General features: G+C 40.0%; 1 protein-coding gene across 1 annotated transcript in view; it reads right to left on the reverse strand.

Moving 5' to 3' along the window:
* Nucleotides 1–19,939, reverse strand: part of PAIP2B (poly(A) binding protein interacting protein 2B) — a 64,881-nt gene extending 44,942 nt beyond the window's left edge. The window contains exons 1-4 of the mRNA XM_042932637.1: nt 19,847–19,939; nt 14,217–14,330; nt 13,944–14,012; nt 11,001–11,112 (exon numbers count right to left, since the gene is read on the reverse strand). The gene's annotated coding sequence lies outside the window, so the exon portion shown is untranslated. The remainder of the gene's footprint in view (nt 1–11,000; nt 11,113–13,943; nt 14,013–14,216; nt 14,331–19,846) is intronic.
* Between the last annotated feature and the right edge of the window lie 120 nt (nt 19,940–20,059).

Below are 20,059 nucleotides of genomic sequence, written 5' to 3' on the forward strand. Positions count from 1 at the left end.
ATATTATTTGTATTATATGGAAACCTTACCAGTAATAGTTTGTTTAACACATATTTTCTACATTATATGTATTATATACTGTATTCTTACAATAAGAATGTTATTAAAAAATCATAAGAGGGGCACCTGGATGGCTCAGTCTGTTGAGCATCTGACTTCGACTCGGGTCATGATCTCACAGTTGAGGTCAAGTCCCACATCAGGCTTGCTGCTGTCAGCCTGTCAGTGTGGAGCCTGCTTCGGATCCTCTGTCCCCCTCTTTCTGCCCCTCCCCCCTCAAAAAATAAATAAAACATTAAAAAAAGAAAACATAAGAGAAAATATATTTACAGTACTTTACTGTATTTATCAAAAAAATCCACATATAATCCACATATGTATATGTATATATAGCTATTTGAATTTTTTCTGGGAATTGTCTTCACCTCTTTGTTCATTTTCTCCTTATGATAGCTTATTGATCTTTAGGAGCTGTTTATATCTCATGAATATTAATCCTTTGATGTTTGTTGCAAATACTTTCTTCACATTTTTCTTTTAACTTTATTCATTCTGCTATTTGAAATTTTAAAAAACTTTATGTTTTTTGAAACAATCTATCAGTGTTTCCCTTTAGGTATTCTGGGTTTCCTGTACTCCTTGGGAAGGGCTTTCTTAAATTAACATCATAAAATACTGTCATCCATCTTTTTCACTGTGTATAGTTTTCAAATACGTATCTATAGAGGTATTAGGTTTTCATATCAATTATAGGAGTTGTGTATATATTAAGTCCTTATTAGTCATATTTGCTACATATGTATTTCAAGTGTAGCAAATTAGTGGTATAATTTTGGATTGACTACAAAATTTTAATTTTCATAGAGTTGATTTGCTGACTAGATTCATCCAATGCATTCATGCTTAGAAGAATTTTCCTTCTGTAATTTGATACTAAATTCTGTTTTATCTCATTACTTTTAAATATATTTTACTACTTTTTAATATTTCCCTCTTTCATTCATCTCTAGGTTACTTTGGGCTATAAACCACTTATTACAGTAACATTTAATAAGTCATCCTCATTTGGGGCGCCTGGGTGGCTCAGTCAGCTAAGCGTCTGACTTCAGCTCAGGTCATGATCAGGTCACCTTGTGAGTCTGAGCCCCACATCAGGCTCTCTGCTGTTAGCATGGAGCCTGCTTCTGTTCCTGTCTCCCTCTTGTTCTGCCTGCCCTTCCCTAGCTCGTGCTTTCTCTCTGTCTCAAAAATAAATAAAAACATTAAAAAAATTTTTTAAAAAGTCATCCTCATTCACTTATTTCAGTGGTGTCTCTTTTTTTTTTTTTTTTAATTTTTTTTTTTTTTCAACGTCTTTTATTTATTTTTTTTGGGACAGAGACAGAGCATGAACGGGGGAGGGGCAGAGAGAGAGGGAGACACAGAATCGGAAACAGGCTCCAGGCTCCGAGCCATCAGCCCAGAGCCTGACGCGGGGCTCGAACTCACGGAACGCGAGATCGTGACCTGGCTGAAGTCGGACGCTTAACCGACTGCGCCACCCAGGCGCCCCAGTGGTGTCTCTTTTTGTCATATACTAAATCCTGACATACTTCTGTGCCATTCGTCATAGTCCAATTTATACAAGTATATAAGTATACCAATTTATACAAGTCATTTTGATTACAGTTGCTCTGTTGTACTTCTTAATATCGAAGAGGGTTAGACTCCCTTCTTTGCTAGTCTTTATGTTTTAGAATAGTCTGTTTCTTTCACTTAATTATTCTTACTGATGTAAAAGTTGAGCGGTATGCCGAGAGTCCAGTCAACCAGGGTTTCTAGAACGGCTCTAGAAATGGGACAGGAGATTATGTACTTCTACCAAAAGGAATAAGATACAACTCAGGGGCCCAAACTTATGCATAGGGGTGGGGGTCAACATGGGCTTGAGGTACAGAGGGAGAAAAGGGAAGGGAATGTCACAATTTTAGTGCTATATGAAAATCCGTCAACAGGGATGGGATATGTTTATTTTTAATTAATGAAAACACTGTTTTAATATTTTTTCACTTTTTAAAAACTAAAAACTATTTTATGGTCAAAATTATAGGTTGTATTAATAAACATCCAATGATTCATAAAAACATGAAGAGGAAGGCAGTGTGTCCACAAATAACATTATCCAGAGATAACCACTATTAATAGTTCCTTCCAGATATACCCCTCTCTTTATTTAGCCACATACACACATATGCACAGGCAGGACCTTGTACACATGATGTTCTCTGACCTCTTTTATCATTTGAAAAAATATTGTGGGTATCTTTTCATGTTAATATATCTAGGCTAACATCATTTTTTTAAATGTTTACTTATTTTTGAGAGACAGAGAAACAGAGTATGAGCAAGGAGGGGCAGAGAGAGAGAGACATAGAATCCGAAGCAGGCTGCAGGCTCTGAGCTATCAGCACAGAGGCCCATGTGGGGCTTGAACTCATGAACCATGAGATCATGACCTGAGCCGAAGTTAGATGCTTAACTGACTGAGCGATCTAGTTGCCCCATAGGCTAACATCATTTTCAATGTATGTGTAGAATTCCATTGTTTGTATGTATGCCATAATTTATTTACCAGATCCCTATTAATGAACTTCTGTTTTATTTACAATATACAAATACTGGTATTAACACTCCTGCAAATGTATCTTTAGAAATTTGTATTATTCATTCCATAGGATAACTTATAGAAGTAAGGGGCACCTGGGTGGCTCAGTCAGTTGAGTGTCCAACTCTTGATCATAACTCAAGTTATGATCCCAGAGATGTGGGACTGAGCCCCATGCCAGTCTGCACTGAGCGTGGAGCCTGCCTAAGATTCTTTTTCCTCTCCCTCTCTCTGTCAAGTTAAAAAAAATTTTTTTAATAAATAAATAATTTATAGAAGTAGAATCCTGGTTAATTTTCTCCCTAAAGGTTACCATTATATAGAATTTTGTGCTAATCGCTTCTCATTTTTCTTTATAATTTACCCCACTTGTAGTTACTTCTAAATGACAATGTAGAAGCTTTTTAAATTCTTGTGTAGGTCAAACTTATCTATTCTCCTTTATGATTTATGACTTTTGTTTTATGTTTAGAAATGTCTCTCTCATTTATATATTCACTGTATTTTCTTTTAGTGCCAGTTTCAGTTTTTTTACATTCAAGTGCAAAAACAATCTGGAATTTATCTATTTGATTTAGGAACTGAGATAGGAAATTCAACCAATTTCTTTTCCCCCAGATGGTTAACTAGTTGCCCCAATAGCATAGGTTAGAATAATCTGTATCTTAAGAAGGATAATACAACTCCGTTTCTTGCTCCCTTGTAGAAATCAAGGAAGATGTGGTTCTGGGCTAAGAATGTAATCCAGTCACTAAGAGCATTATAGTAATCTTCAGAGCCTTGGCCAAGTCTTTGTGCAACTGAGGAAAGACCATAAAGAGCCACTGGGCTTCTTTTTCTGAGCAAGCCAAAATGAGCACAATCTGTGAGCCAAGAAAGGGCAGAGGAACTAACAGCGCTCTGCATAATAATGCGAGACTCTGACACCAGTGTGAGAGTGCTCCAGATGCATAAGTTGAGAAATGCCGTTCCTATTTAAGAATTTATACTGAATCAGGAGTCACGCGTGCCTCGTTTAAATGTTCCTTCTTTTGTCCATTCATTCATTTATCCACAAATAACTTATTGAGTGCATACCATGTGTCATGTACCGAGGCTGGATTTCAAAGCGCTATTTGTCCCTCGGGCCAGAGGCCCTGGGCAGGGAGGACATCCCTTGGAAGGTGACACTTGAGCAAATGTCTGAGGTGAAGGATAATATAGGAAGCATTCTAAGTAGAGAGAATAGCAAGTGCAAAGGTCCTGAAATGGAAATGTGCTTGGCATATTTAAGGAAAAGCAAGAAAGGCCCACATGGCTGGAATGAAGAAATCAAGAGGGAAGGAAGCACCAATGAGTTAAGTGGGAATGTACACCATGTAGCATCTTGAAGGCCATTGTAAGAACTTGGGCTTCTAGTCTGAGTGAAATAACCCGACTTCATTTTAAAAGGATTTCTTCCGTTGCTGGGCAGAAATAAACTGTAGGGGAAGCGGGGGCACGAGAGGGAGACCAGTAAGATGGGGATGATGGGGGCCTGGACCGAGATGGCAGCAGTGAAGGTGGTGAGAAGTAACTGGATTCTGGATATATTTTCACAGCAGAACTGACAGGATTTGCTGCTGGATTAGATGTGAGAGGTGATCAAGAGGAGTCAAAGGTGATCTCAATCTCGGTGTGGGAGATTGGAGGGATGAAGCTGCCCATTTACAGAGACGGGAGGAGAAAGTCTGGGGAGAAGACTAGGATTTTGGCTTTGCACATGTTAAGTTTGAGGTGTCTGTTACTCATCCAAATGGAGACAGGTAGATAGATTTATGAGTGTGGATTCCAGGAAAGAGGTCCAGCTAGAGATATTATTATGGGGGTTGAAAATATATAGATGATGTTCAAACTCACAAGACTAGATGTGGAGAAGTGAAGCAGAGAAGGCAGACAATAAAGGATGTATTATCGCCAAGTCATCACTGTGTGTAACTGGAGCTTAACCCTGCAGAGGAGCCCTGAATCTCGAATACACCCTGAGGGGTGTGGTTGCTGAGATATTAATATACCAACTCCTGTTAGTCACTAAATAAGGGCTGTTTGAGGGTATGTTAATTCGTAGGTACTCCTGGCCCGATGGACCCACTCACCCATGGTCATACCATGTTCTGGCTTCTAAAGAAAGTCAATAGGCAAAAAGATGCAGGTCCTGACAATTAGAAGTAGGATGGTGTGCACTATAAGGCCCAAGGTATAAGGGTGGAGCCATAACACCATCTTCTACACCATTCTATCTCCAGAACTTAGAACTGTCACTGATACAGAGAGGATACTCAATAAATACATGTCAAATAGACATTGTTCACATGTGACTTAAACATCATAGGGCTTTTCTGGGAAAAAAACGTATTTTGCATACAACTCTTAAGTTCCCCTTCCTACATCATGATTTCCTTTCATTTTCCCCAATCCTTCAGTAGAGTGAAATACACTTGGGCAGCCTTGTGCAATTGTGATGTGGACCCTGAAGGAGCAGAATCTGTGGAGAATATGTCCAGGAGCCCCAGGCAGAGAAGGGAAGAGCTGGGGGGAGCATACACAGAGTAGATAATTCAAGGGGAAATAAGAGGGATGTCTGACAAATGCCTACTTTTCCAATGCCTACTAGACAAAGCTGACTCTTAGATGAGTGTTTGGGCATCTCTCTTTTCCCTCCCACTCATATGTCAAATATTACATTCCATTGTATTCTTGTATCTATTCCTGGATTCTGTTTTGTTTGAGGGATCCTTATCTCTATTCTTTTGCCATTTCCAAAATGGGATTTAACTCTTTAAAGCCACCTGTTTTGTTTTAGTTTGTTTTTTCTTGCTTGAAAGCTTATAGGACTATTCCTTTTTTATTTACGCCTCCCTAAGTCTGCCTTCAGTAACTGACCCTTGAGGTAACTCTTAAAGGAGGTATAGGAGTGTGCAGGTAGAGGAAGCAATAGGTGCAGAAGGGAGCAGCCAGAAGTTTGTGTCACTGGAGCAAGGAGGTCAAGGAGAGATGACAGGTGGGGAGGGTGGGCTTGTGGGCAGGGTTTAGTATAGTTTGTGTGGCAGATTGTATTTTCCATAGATGTCCAAAGTATCTCCAAACTCATATACTCATCTACAGTGTGAACTGATACTCTTTCAATTGAGAGGTAAAGTCTATGTCCCCTCCCCTTGAATCTGGACAAATTTGCCTGTGACCAACAGAATGTAAAGTGACACTGTGTGAACCCAGAGGCTTACATAAATGGCCATGTAGCTTTCCACTTTGTTTGCTGGAGCACTTGGACTTGGAACTCTGAAATGTCATGTAAGACATCAGGCCACCAAGCTATGAGGAAACCAAGCCGGAAGGAGAGGCCACACATAAGTGCTCTAATCAGCAATCTGAATCTTCTCCACACAGCCTGTGAGGCAAAGAGCCTTCAGATGGTCCCAGTCACCAGCTATGGAGACACCCCTAGGTAAGGCCCTGGACAAAGGAGAGAGACAAACCGTTCCTCCTACGCCCTATGCAAATCTCTGACCCACAGAATCCACAAGTCTAACAAAATGGTTAGTGTTTTACCCTGCTATATTTAGAGTAGTTTGTTACAAAGCCATAATAACTAGAACAGTGTGTTGGGATTTGGGCTTTATCCTGAAGGCAACAGGGAATCATGAAAGTGGTTTCAGGCTGTGGAGTAACCTAGTTACACATAGGATGTAGAAGGCATATTTCAATAGTAGTGTGTACAAAGCGTCAGTGCTGCACAAGTCCAGGCTGCACCAATAATACAGGATATGATGTAATGACAGTGCCTACATCAGGCAGAGTAGCAGCTCCTGCTGCTGTGGAGGAACTGTCAGCAGCCAGAATGAGAAGAAAGTGAGCTACAAATGAGGCTTATGTAATAATCCAGGTAGGAGAAAAGGACGGTCTGAGTTAGGGTCAGGGACACTTCAGAAATATTTCAGACGTAGATCCAGTAAGCCTTGGGGCAGATCCTAGGCGTGAGGTAGCAGAAGTCTGGAATGACTCCCAAGCGTCTGGCTCACAGAGGATGGTGGTGGTAATTCCCTGTGTTGGAGACCACAGGAGATTTCATAATTAAAGCCATGGAGGTAAATGATGTGGCAGTCGGAGAAGTTATAGAATGAGAAGAAAGAAGGGCCTAGGACCAAACGCTGAGGAATGAAGATAGTTAAGGGACAGGCCAAGGTAGAGTAATGTCTGAAAAGAAATTACTGGAGAGGTGGTAAGAGAAATAGAAGTGTCTGGTGTCAGAAAAACCAATAGAGGAGAGAATTTTGATATGAAAAGAAAATGGCCAATAATATCCCATATCTGAAAGAGCAAGGAGGATGAGGACTGAAAAGCGGCCACTGAATCTGGTAATTATAATGTCGTTGGTGCCTTTAGAGAGAGTAGCTTCTGTGGAGTGGTGGGAATAATGGACAACGGGCAATGTACAAGGACTTACTGCAGAGTGAAAAGAAATATGAGTTCCCTAAACATGCAGGGAAAGAGAAAAGAGCATTGAAATCTAAAATGGCAGGGAGAGGAGGGAGAAGGGGTGGATGAGTGGGATGACTCAACCTTTTGTCATTTATACTGCAGGCCTTTGTCCCTCAGAGAGGCAGGACAGTACAGTGGTGAGTACAGGCTCTGGAGCCAGGGTGCCTGTCTTTGTAGCCCAGCCTCACCACCACTTACCACCATTTACCAAAGGAAATTTGGGCAAGTTAACTTAACTTCTTTGTCCTTAGTTTCCTCATCTGGAAAATATAATTATGACCGCTTCTTTGTTCTTGTGAGTGCTTAGAATAATGCATAGTAAATACCCCACAAATGCTAGCTATTAGTATTATGAATACTATTCTCATCAACAATTACTACATTTGTAAATTCTGGCTTTCTCTCTCAGGAATATCCACTGCTCCTGCTGTAGGGCAGTGATTTTCAAACTGTGGCCCAGGGACTTCTGTGGGTCCCTGGAACCCTTTTTTTTTTTTTTAATGTTTATTTTTGAAAGAGAGAGAGAGAGAGACCATGAGCAGGGAAGGGGCAGAGAGAGGGAGACACAGAATCCAGAGCAGGCCCCTGGTTCCGAGCTGTCAGCACAGAGCCTCACACAGGGATTGAACTCATGAACTGCGAGATCATTATGTGAGGTGAAGTCTGATGCTTAACTGACTGAGCCACCAGGTGCCCCTCCCTGGAATTCTTTCAGGGGGCCTGGGGATCAAAACTATTTTCATGAATGAAAACCTGATTTGTCATCTTTGCTGTCATCCACTCACAAGCATAGAATGCTGTTTTATAGAGCTGACTTGATATGTGATATTGCAAGGGATTGATGCAGAAACAGATACAAAAATCCAGCTGCCTTCTATCAAACAAGACGTTAAAAAAGATTTTCAAAAATGTGAAAGAGTGCCATGCTTCTCCCTTATTTCCGTTGTGTTGTGAGAAATATAATTAATTTTCATAAAAATATGCTATTTTTGTTAATTTGTTTATTATTATTTTAAATGATTTCAGACTAAATCTTTTAAAAAGTTACCTGTTTGAATTTCTAAACCATAAACATTCAAATGATATTATCAACATAAACAAAAGCCCTTTCAGGTCACCACTAATTTTTAAGACGGTAAAGGGAAACTGATACCCAAAGTCTGAGAATTACTGGTGTAGAAACTAAATAAGAATCAGAATAGGAGAGCAATCCCTATCAAAATAACACCAGCATTCTTCATAGAGCTAGAACAAACAATCCTAAAATTTGTATGGAACCAGAAAAGACCCTGAATAGCCAAAGCAACCTTGAAAAAGAAAACCGAAGCTGGAGGCATCACGCTCCCGGACTTCAAGACGTATTACACAGCTGTAATCATCAAGACAGTATGGTACTGGCATAAAAACAGACACTCAGATCAAAGGAACAGAATAGAGAACCTAGAAATGGACCCACAAACGTATGGCCAACTAATCTTTGACAAAGCAGGAAAGAATATACACCATGGAATAAAGACAGTCTCTTCAACAAGTGGTGCTGGGAAAACTGGACAGCAACATGCAGAAAAATGAACCTGGACCACTTTCTTACACCATACACAAAAATAAACTCAAAATGGACGAAAGACCTAAATGCAAGATAGGAAGCCTTCAAAATCCTCGAGGAGAAAGCAGGCAAAAACCTCTTTGGCCTCAGCTGCAGCAAGTTCTTACTCAACACATCTCTGTAGGCAAGGGAAACAAAAGCAAAAATGAACTATTGGGACCTCATCAAAATAAAAATCTTCTGCACAGTGAAGGAAACAATCAGCAAAACTAAAAGGCAACTGACAGAATGGGCGAAGACATTTGCAAACGACATATCAGATAAAGGGTTAGTATCCAAAATCTATAAAGAACTTAGCAAACTCAACACCCAAAAAACAAATAATCCAGTGAAAAAATGGGCAAAAGACATGAATACACACTTCTCCAAAGAAGACATCCAGATGGTGAACAGATCTATGAAAAAATGCTCAACATCACTCATCATCAGGGAAATACAAATCAAAACCACAATGAGATACCATCTCACACCTGTCAGAATGGCTAACATTAACAACTCAAGCAACAACAGATGTTGGCGAGGATGCAGAGGAAGAGGATCTCTTTTGCACTGTTGGTGGGAATGCAAACTGGAGCAGCCACTCTGGAAAACAGTATGGAGGTTCCTCAAAAAATTAAAAATGCAACTACCCTACAACCCAGAAATTGCACCACTAGGTATTTATCCAAGGGGTACAGGTATGCTGTTTCGAAGGGGCACATGCACCCTAATGTTTATAGCGGTGCTATCAACAATAGCCAAAGTATGGAAAGAGCCCAAATATCCATCGATGGATGAATGGATAAAAAAGATGTGGCATATGCATACAATGGAGTATTACTCAGCAATCAAAAGGAATGAAATCTTGCCATTTGCAACTACATGCATGGAACCGGAGGATATTATGCTAAGCGAAATTAGTCAGAGAAAGACAAATATCATATGACTTCACTCATATGAGGAACTTAAGACACTAAACATATGAACATAAGGGAAGGGAAGCAAAAATAATATAAGAACAGGGAGGGGGACAAAACATAAGAGACTCTTAAATATAGAGAACAAACAGAGGGTTACTTGAAGGGTTGTGGGAGGGGCGGTGGGCTAAATGGGTAAGGGGCATTAAGGAATCTACCCTTGAAATCATTGTCGCACTCTATGCTAACTAACTTGGATGTAAATTAAACAATAAATAAATTTTTTAAAAAAGAATCAGAATAGGAGATGTTAACTAGTTTTTACTCCTTTCTCTGATCACACAGGACAACTTACTTTTCCCTAAGGAAATGATTTATGTTCACCGCTCTGAATCTTTACTTGTGCTGTTCCCTCAGTTCGGAATGTCTATTTTCCTTTCTTTGCCTGTCAGAACTCTGCATGTCCTTAAAGGCACCTATACCCCAACTGTACTGGCTTACAGAGACATAGGTACTCAACTTCCCTTCTCATAGTCTTTTTTACTGTTTATCAACCACAAACATAGAAATAGCTGTGTGCCAATCTCAGGAGAAGCAGGAGGGCCTTGTCTCCTTCATGGTGGCCAATATCCCCCATGAGAACCCTTCCTCCCCATCGAGGGTCCTACGCTCCATACTCCCAAGGCAGGAACTCTTGAGTTGAACAACTGCACTGTCTCTTGGCTTCACTTTATAGTTGTAGCCATGCTCCAATCTAAGCAGAAGTGGGAGAGTAACCCTCTTCCCAGTTCTTGGTGAAACTTTGTCACCTGGGCCCCCACACACCTTTTCTTGTTCACTAACTCTCATAAACCTGCTACTTTAGCTTTGCTCAACAAGTCCCCTTCTATCAGAGTCAGACATAGTCTGGGCCTGATTGAGAAATGTGATACCTTGTTTTTTGTACTTTCATCTTTCTTGTACTCCTCAGGGGGTTCAAGCACTAAATATAACTTCTTCACAATAGTAGCATTTCTGCCAGGTTCTGAATCTTTATTTAAGCTTAGCTGGGATCCCCTGTTGTCGTTGTCATTACCATTACTGTCATTATTCTAATCCTCATATATGTTCTGATTCTCACTGTAATTCTGGAAGGAGTTGTTATCCCATTGTACTAGTTATCAGTTGCTATGTGACAAATTAGCCCCCAAATTTAGTGTTTTTCAACAATACTTATTATCTCTTAGTTTCTGTAAGGTCAGGAGTCCAGGCTGGCTTAGCCGGGTCCGCTGCTACACAGGCTGCAGTCAAGGATCAGATAGGGCTGTGGTCATCGCCAGTCTCTACTGGGAAAGGATTGGATTCCAGGCTGACTTACCTGCTTGCTGGCAGGATTCAGTTCTTCTCTGGCTGTTGGCTGGAGGCCTCTCTCAGTTCTTTGCCACGTGGGACTCTCTAACATGGCAGCTTGCTCCATTTAAGCACATAAGCTAAGACGGTCATAGAGAAAATTCAGGAGAGAGGTCAGTCTTTTGAATCCTCATCATGGAAGTGACATCCCATTACTTTTACAGTGTTCTCTTTGTTAGAAGTAAGTCACTAGGTCCAGCCCACATTCAAGGCAGGGGAATTATACAAGCGCATGAGTACAAGGTCCTTGAGGGTCGTCTAGAAAGAGAACTGTCACATTCATTCTCCTGGAGGATGATACTGAAACTCAATGAGGTTCAATAACTCAACCAAGGTCACTTGGTTCATAAATAGCAGAGCTGAAAGCCTTGAACTTAAGCCTTTCTGACCCCAAAGCTTACCTCTAGTACTTATTTCATATATTCTTACATTGCGTTTGTCATGGTAGTTATCTCCTTCATTCAACTACAGCCTTATTAAAGGTAGGGGATGCTTATGTCCCCTGGAGTGACAAAAATCTTGGTGAATAAATGGATGAATACATGAATCAATGAAAATAGTCCAAATGTTGGAACCGTGCATACAGAAATTGCTAAATGAAGGTTTATAATAAACAGAACTGTACCATAGAACTTGGGTCAAACTGAGAAGGGAGGAGTAGAAGTGAGCAAAGGGGCAACCCAGATGCACTGTTGACTCCATGGAGCTTTTCAGATTTCTCTTCCTTCTGTGTGAAACACAGATTATTGCTTCAGTGAGCAGAGACATATCCTGTGGGTAGCCAGAATTTAGACAGAATGGCCAAAAATGCTCAAAACATATTCTGGATAATGCTAGATCCACTTCCCACACCAAATGTATTTAAACTTTGTGTTTATGTGTATTTAACCCAGAAAATCCTAACCTATGTCACTGAGCTGCTTTAAAGGGAAAAAAAAAAACAACAAAACTGGTAGCAGCCAAAATACTTATGCTAAAAGAGATGGAGAGAGCAAAAAAATTTCATGTAAATTTGGATGTTGGATTATTCCTTCACTTCACAATAATTGGCTTATTAGTATATTAATAAAATACTGGGGAGCCTGGGTAGCTCAGTCAGTTAAGTATCCAACTTTGGCTCAGGTCAGGATCTCATGGTTTGTGGGTTCGAGCCCCACATCAGGCTCTGTGCTGTTAGCATGGAGCCTGCTTTGGATTCTGTCTCCCTCTCTTTCTGCTCCTCTCCCACTTGTGCACTTGCTTACTCTCTTTTTCTCTCTAAAATAAATAAACATTAAAAAAATATATATACATATTAATAAAATATTGCCTGCAAAAGGTAACATTTCTAATAACCCTGATTTTATCAGTGGATACTTTGATATACGTTTTGTCCAGGCAGCTCTATCATTCCTGCCTTTTATGGGGCTTCTGTAAGATGGTTTCAGATATGATGTTACGCTATAGAAAGGGGCTTGCCTTCCACCACTCTTACCAGTAAGTGACAGCTCTCTGAGAAATAGTTGCTGGACGTATCACTTTCTTTCTTCCACTGTACATTTAGATTTTATCTTTTTTGGTCAGGGTCTCATGGAAGGCATGACTGAAGCACTGAGCTAAAGCAGTAACAGTGCAGCCTACTTTATGCAGGGAAAAGAATTTGGAGTCAAGAACTCCAGACTCTGTGATTGTGTGTGATATTCTTAGAGCTGGCCCGACAGTATTAATCCACTTCACACAGCAAATCATCAAGAGCCCTTTCTGGAAAATGGGAATGGGATTAACAACACTCCTGAAAACATAAATCTTTAAAGCTTTTTGTTGACTAGATCGGTGAAATATAAAAATCTACTCTGAAGAACAGTTACCTAATAGTGGTACTTGCTTTTTTGGTTTTCCTAAAAATATGAGCATAGAGGCTCAGGCACAGAATAGTACCTCGCTGAGCAATCCCTCCAGAGCCCAGGCACCCAAGGGACATAAATTTGGTGGCTAAGCCCTGGGGCTCTAACTATCTGACTATCCCACTGTACTTTCTACTTCTGTTAATTCAGTAAGGCAACTTACAGAACATTATCACTGAGGCCAAAAATCCTACACTTCTAGAAATCCAGAAAATCCTACACTTCTGAAAATGTTTAGATAGTTCTGCTAGGTCCTGTACATGCTTGCTGATATTACACTGCTGAGAGTTGTCATCTGGAATTTAAGTCTTAGAGGAAGACAGTGAGGATCTCTAGAGCGTATACATTACACAAATAGTGGCTTCATGATTGTGGAGCTGTGTATTTTTTAAATTTCTCAATTGTCAAACAGTAATTTTTTTCCTGAAACTTTTGCTTAAGTGTCTAGGTTGTTGCTGTTTATAGGATTATATGGGTCATTTGCTGTTGTCAAGTAGCATTTGCAATTGTTGAGCAAGGCTCCCTTAGCCATAAAACTATGCTAACCTCTCCAGGACATTCATTCCTCAACTCTGCTGACAGTACAAAGTTATCATATAGCCTGCATGGGAATATGAGGTACAGTTCTATTTTCGGCTCACCCTCTGGCTTGCTCTATAACCTTGGGAAAATCACTTCTAGGCCTTGTGCCACAGACCTGCCATCTGTAAATTAGGGCTGGTTAGTAACCCTCCTCTGGCGAAGTCAGTGGAAGTCATGAATTCTGGAGTTGGGCAATGAAGAACTTCAACATGCTCACTGACAGTCACTTATGTGTTAGTTCTTTTGAACTTTTTGCACAGCCCAGCCATCTTGTCCATGTGATCATATTTTTTGCTCCAGTAACACTTTAATGTAGAACACATAGAACAATTTTTCTATAACTGGACAGCCTAACTACCTCAGGCCCTGCTGCTAAGAGAATAGGTGTAAATTTTTCCATCTTATACATTCATTTCCATTCCCCCCAGCCATTATTCAGGGTGTACCTGAACATCAATTCCACTGGATTTTGCCATGGCAGGGGCTTAGCCAGGATCCATTCATTCTGCTTTAGTCTGTGGATGGGAATCAATATTTTTAGAACAAATAAGAAGCAAAAAAAAAAAAAATCATACATTTAAGCCTGTCACACTTAAAACACCTACATTTACTTCGTGTTACTTTCCCATTCTTTATGTAAGGCAAATGTCAGCCAGAGCTTCCCTTCCCTTTGTAATCTCAAGGAGATTAGCCTAAACATCCATCCTTCCCAAAATTACCGATAATTTCTGAGGGGATCATTTTCTTGTCTTCTCTGGCTGTGAGTCCATGTATCAATGGCTGCTGTCTTTTCACTATTCCAACTGCCTCATATTCAGCCTCTTCTTCAGTTTCTACAAAATCACGCACAACTTAAGTGAGATTTTAAGATTTGAGAAAACAAGTTAAAACTTACATATTAGACATGCTTATTCTTTACATGTTTGTTTGTTTATTTTTGAGAAAAAGAGAGTGCATGCCCAAGTGGGGGAAGGGCAGAGAAAGACACACATACACAGAATCTAAAGCAAGCTCCAGACTGTCAGCACAGAGCCCCACGCAGGGCTCGAACTCACAAACCGTGAAATCGTGACATGAGCTGAAGCCGGATGCTTAACTGACTGAGCCACCCAGGTGCCCCTACTACTCCTGCTCTTTAAAGTCCATTTTCCCACCCTATCACCAGAGATTTCCCACTAGCCCTTCACTCTGTGCAGCGACCAGACTTGTCCTCCTAACTCCTCTCTCCCACCCACCTTTCCTTGCATGGTCCATCTCCTGTCACCACTCTCTTCCTCTCTCCCAAGAGCAAATATAAATTCCTCCAGTGTTTACATGCAGAGCAACTTTCTTGTGTTGCTAAGGCTTTTAATTACATCCATGCTTTTTTTTTTTTTTTTTGAGTCTCACTTTATACCCGAAACAGCTTATCAAGTTATTTTTCCAAATGAAATTTCTTTCTAAAAGGAATCCTGGTGCCATTTAATACATTTCCTCCTCATCATACTCAACAATGTACATTTATTTATGTACACTCATCAGCGTTTAAAAACTCATTTGAATTCTACTTTTCTCATTATTTTGTTTGTACTTTCTCACTTACTAATGCAGCCCATGTTTCCTACTTTAATAAACACCCTTCAAATTATCAGGCATTTGAGGTATTTCCAGTTTAGTTTTGCCTTATAAATAGTGGTGCCATAAATATTTCATTTTTCTCATTTGGATTGTTCTGAGGGAATATTCTCCCAAATAAATAGATTATGGGGCAAACATGAATAATCTCATAGATTCTGTGCTTGCCTCAGTATGTTCATTAATAGTTGTCCTAATAAATAATTTTATCAACTTATGAGTTTGGCCATTTTGCTTAGCTCTACCAACATTCTCCTTGTTTACTTTTCAATTAATCTCACAGCAAGGCTAATAAATTCCCCAAAATATACTTTTTTGAGGTTTTTCATGTATGAAATATTTGGTCATATAACTTTGACATCTTGTCCAGTGAAGTTTGCATACTGATTTTGTTTTAACACGCTTATTGTGATACAATTCACATACCATACATCCATTCACATACCGTCCATTGAACGTGTAGAATTCAGTGAATTTTAGTATATTCACAGGGCTATGCAATCATCTCCACAATAAATTTTAGAACATTTCATTACCCCCCAAAGAAACCCTGTACCCCTAGCCTTCACCCTATAGTCCCTCTATCCCACCCCAGACCTAGGCAGCCAGTAATCTGTGTTTTTTTTTTCTTAAGATTTTATTTTTGTTAAGTAGTCTGTACAGCCAACACAGAGCTTGAACTCACAACCCCGAGACCAAGAGTCACATGCTCTACTGACTGAGCCAGCCAGGCACTGCTAATTTTTCTTTCCATTCCTCCCAGCCATTATGTAGGATGTACCTGAACATCACTTCCACGGGATTTTGCCATGTCAGAGGCTTAGCCAGGATCCATTCATTCTGTCTTAGTCCGTGGATGGGGATCAATATTTTTAGACCAAATGAGGGGGAAAAAAAAGCATACATTTAAGCCATACATTAAGTTACACATTTAAGTGTAACTTAAAACACTTACATTTGCTACATAGATTTGCCTATTCTGGACATTTCACATAAATGGAATCGTATAGGGGTGCCTGGGTGGCTCAGTCGGTTAAGCATCCAACTTCAGCTCAGGTCATGATCTCGTGGTCCATGAGTTCAAGCCCCACGTAGGGCTCTGTGCTGACAGCTCAGAGCCTGGAGCCTGCTTCAGATTCTGTGGCTCCTTCTCTCTCTGGCCCTCTCCACTCACATTCTCTCTCTCTCAAAAATAAATAAAGATTAAAAAAAAAACTTATAGGGGCGCCTGGGTGGCTCAGTCGGTTAAGCGGCCGACTTCGGCTCAGGTCATGATCTCGCGGTCTGTGAGTTCGAGCCCCGCGTCGGGCTCTGTGCTGACAGCTCAGAGCCTGGAGCCTGTTTCGGATTCTGTGTCTCCCTCTCTCCGACCCTCCCCTGTTCATGCTCTGTCTCTCTCTGTCTCAAAAATAAATAAACATTAAAAAAAACCTATAAATGGAATCATATAATATATAATCCTTAGTGACTGGCTTTTTTTACTTAGCATAATGTTTTCAAGGTTCATCTATCTTGTACATGTATCAGTCCTTTATTCCTTTGTATTGCCAAATAATGTTCCATTATATAGATATATCACAATTCTTTATCCATTCACCAGTAGATGGGCATGTGGGTTGTCTCCACTTTTTGTCTATTATGAATAATTTTGCTAAAAACATTCATATACAAGTTTTTATGTGGACATATGTTTTGGACATACATGTATATGTAGGAGTGCAATTGCTGGGTCATATGGTAATTCTACGTTTAACTGAGGAACTACCAGACTGTTTTCCAAAGTGGCTGCATCATTTTATATTTTACATTTTACTGGTCCCACCAGTATTGCATGAGGGTTCCAATTTCTTCACATTCTTGCTGCATTAGTTTTCAAGGGCTGCCAAAACAAAATACCACAGACTGGGCGGTTTAAACAACAGAAATGTATTTTCTCATAGTTCTGGAGGCTGGAAGTTCCAGATCAAGATGTCAACAGGTTTGGTTTCTCCTGACATTTCTCTTCTTGGCTTACAGATAGTCACATTATTGTTATGTGCTCATATGGTCTTTTCTATGTGTATCTATCTATATATATATCTCTGATGTCTCTTCTTTTTTTTTTAAGGATACTAGTCACATTAGATTAGGGCCCCAACCTTATGACCTCATTTCACATTAATTACCTCTCTAAAGACCTTATCACCAAATACAGTCACAGTGGGGTAGGTTAGGGGCTTCCACATATGAATTTGGGGGGACAAAATTCAGTTCATAACACTTGCCAACTGCTGCAGAGTAAAATGTTTACATCTCCCAAAAATTCATATGTTGAAACCTAATCCCCGAAGTGATGCTATTTAGAGATGGGACCTTTGGGAGATGATTAGGTCACACAGGTGGAGCCTTCACACATGGTATTAATGCCTTTTAAAAGAGACCCCAGAGAGTTACCTCACCCTTTCTGCCATGTGGTGAAAAGACAGACATTTTTGAACCAGGAAACAGGTCTTCATCAGACATAAAATCTGCACAGTGCCTGGAGTCTGGACTTTCCAGCCTTAAGAACTGTGAGAAATAAATGTTGTTTAAGCCATCCAGGCTAAGATATTTTTGTTATAGCAACTCAAATGGACTAAGATACCAACATTTGTTATTATCTGTCTTTTTTGATTACAGCCATTCTGGTGGGTGTGAAGTTGTACCTCATCGCAGTGTTGATTTTCATTTTGTTGATGGCTACTGACACTAGAAACATCTTTTCATGTGCTTATTCGCCTTTTGGTTATCTTCTTTGGACAGTTATCTGATAATATCCTTTGTTCTGAATTATTTCTTTATTGTAACATATTATTTTTATTGTAGCTTATCTGCATTATGGATTAATCATATAGATATCAAACATACTAGAAGGAAACATGGGAGAATTTTTCTTAATTTGGGGGGTAGTGACAGCCTTTCTAAGATTAAAAAGAACTAGAGGGGCGCCTGGGTGGCACAGTCAGTTAAGCGTCCGACTTCAGCCAGGTCACGATCTCGCGGTCCGTGAGTTCGAGCCCCGAGTCAGGCTCTGGGCTGATGGCTCGGAGCCTGGAGCCTGTTTCCAATTCTGTGTCTCCCTCTCTCTCTGCCCCTCCCCCGTTCATGCTCTGTCTCTCTCTGTCCCAAAAATAAATAAAAAACGTTGAAAAAAAATTTAAAAAAAAATAAAATAAAAAGAACTAGAAACATAAATAAAAATCAATTAATGTGACTACATGAAAATAAAAAAAATAATTCATTGCAAAAAACAAAGCCAAAAGACAAGATGAGGGAAAGATAAACAATTTATTCACAATGGACTAATTTTATTTATATAGAGAAAGGGATAGATAAATATCTCTTTTTCTATCTATCTATCTATCTATCTATCTATCTATCTATCATCTCCAACAATAAAGAAAAAAAAAGACCAACAATTGAATAGGAAAATGGGCAAAGGGGTGCCTGGCTGGCTCAGCTGGTAGAGCATGAGACTCTTGATCTCAGGGTTGTGAGTTCAAGCCCCACATTGGGGAATAGAGCCTACTTAAAAAAAAAAAAAAAAAAAAAAACAATAAAGAAAAAAAAAGCAAAATGGCAAAGGATATGAACAGACAGTTCACAGAATGGCAATTTTAAAAACCTTATGTTTGATAACATAATGTATAGAGATATGTGATGAAATGGGCACCCTGATAAATTAATGTGGGAGCATAAACTGACACAAACTACATGGAGAGCAATTTGGCAACATTTATCAGAACTTTTAAAGTCCCTACCTTGGGATTCAGCATTCAACACCTACGTATTTAGTCTAGACAGACATTTATTTGTTCACATGCCAAGTGGCTACAAATAAGAATATAACTACTGACTGCAGCATTCAATCATTTGATGAAATACTATGCAATCATCAAAAATGATGTCCAAAGTAGAGTGTTACATGAAGAAAAGCAAGGTGGCAAAACTGTGTAGAGTACTGTGTGTGTGTATGTGTGTGTGTGTGTGAGAGAGAGAGAGACAGACAGACAGACAGACAGAGGGAGAGAGAGAAGAGAGGGAAAAGACTGGGGGAAGAGGAGCACCTGGGTGGCTCATTCAGTTGAGCATCCGACTTCAGCTCAGGTCATGATTTCATGGTTCGTGGGTTTGAGCCTAGTGTTAGTCTCTGTGCCGACAGCTCAAAGCCTGGAGCCTACTTCAGATTCTGTGGCTCCCCCTCCCTCTGCCCCTCCGCCACTCACACTCTGTCTCTGTCTCTCAAAAATGAATACACATTAAAATTTTTTTAAATAAAAAAATACTTGGAGAAGAGTTTTTATACATATATGTAATATTGTAATAGGTAATATTACATATATGTTATATATATGTATATATATATTTATTGCACTGAGTGTCTCTGAAAGGACATACGACAAATCCGTTAACTGTGATACTCTAAAAGGAGAGAAAATTGGGGGAAGGAGGAGGGAGCAGTGGATAATGGAAACTTTCTTTTCAATGCATATCATGTATTTTTGGTGTTATTGAAACGTTTAGCTGTTGTGCGTATTACATGGTTGTCATTAAGAAAACAAGAAGACGAAAAAGATGTATATGACCACAAGTATTACAGGGTAACAAGCCTTTTGGTTCTCTCCTGGCAGAAATCCCCACCACCACCCTACATCCCCCCCCTGCAAAACATGACTTTTGATTTTGGAACGCGTCTCGTGAGGACTCTCCTAGTCACCTGTTTACCCATCTGCTCCTCCGCCTGACTGATTGGGATATCCTTGAAAGCAGAGGCTGTTACTCATTCCGCGCTTCCCCAAACAGTGTGGCTAGTGCTCTGCAAACAGCAGACGAAGTCTAAAACGGGAAGAAAGAGACCCCGCAAAATCACAAGCGTGTCCTCAACATCTCAGACTCTCACGGATCTTTTATTTGGGGAATGTGCGTCCCC

The sequence above is a fragment of the Panthera leo genome, chromosome A3 (genome assembly GCF_018350215.1).
Source record: "Panthera leo isolate Ple1 chromosome A3, P.leo_Ple1_pat1.1, whole genome shotgun sequence".
Taxonomy (NCBI): Eukaryota; Metazoa; Chordata; class Mammalia; order Carnivora; family Felidae; genus Panthera; species Panthera leo.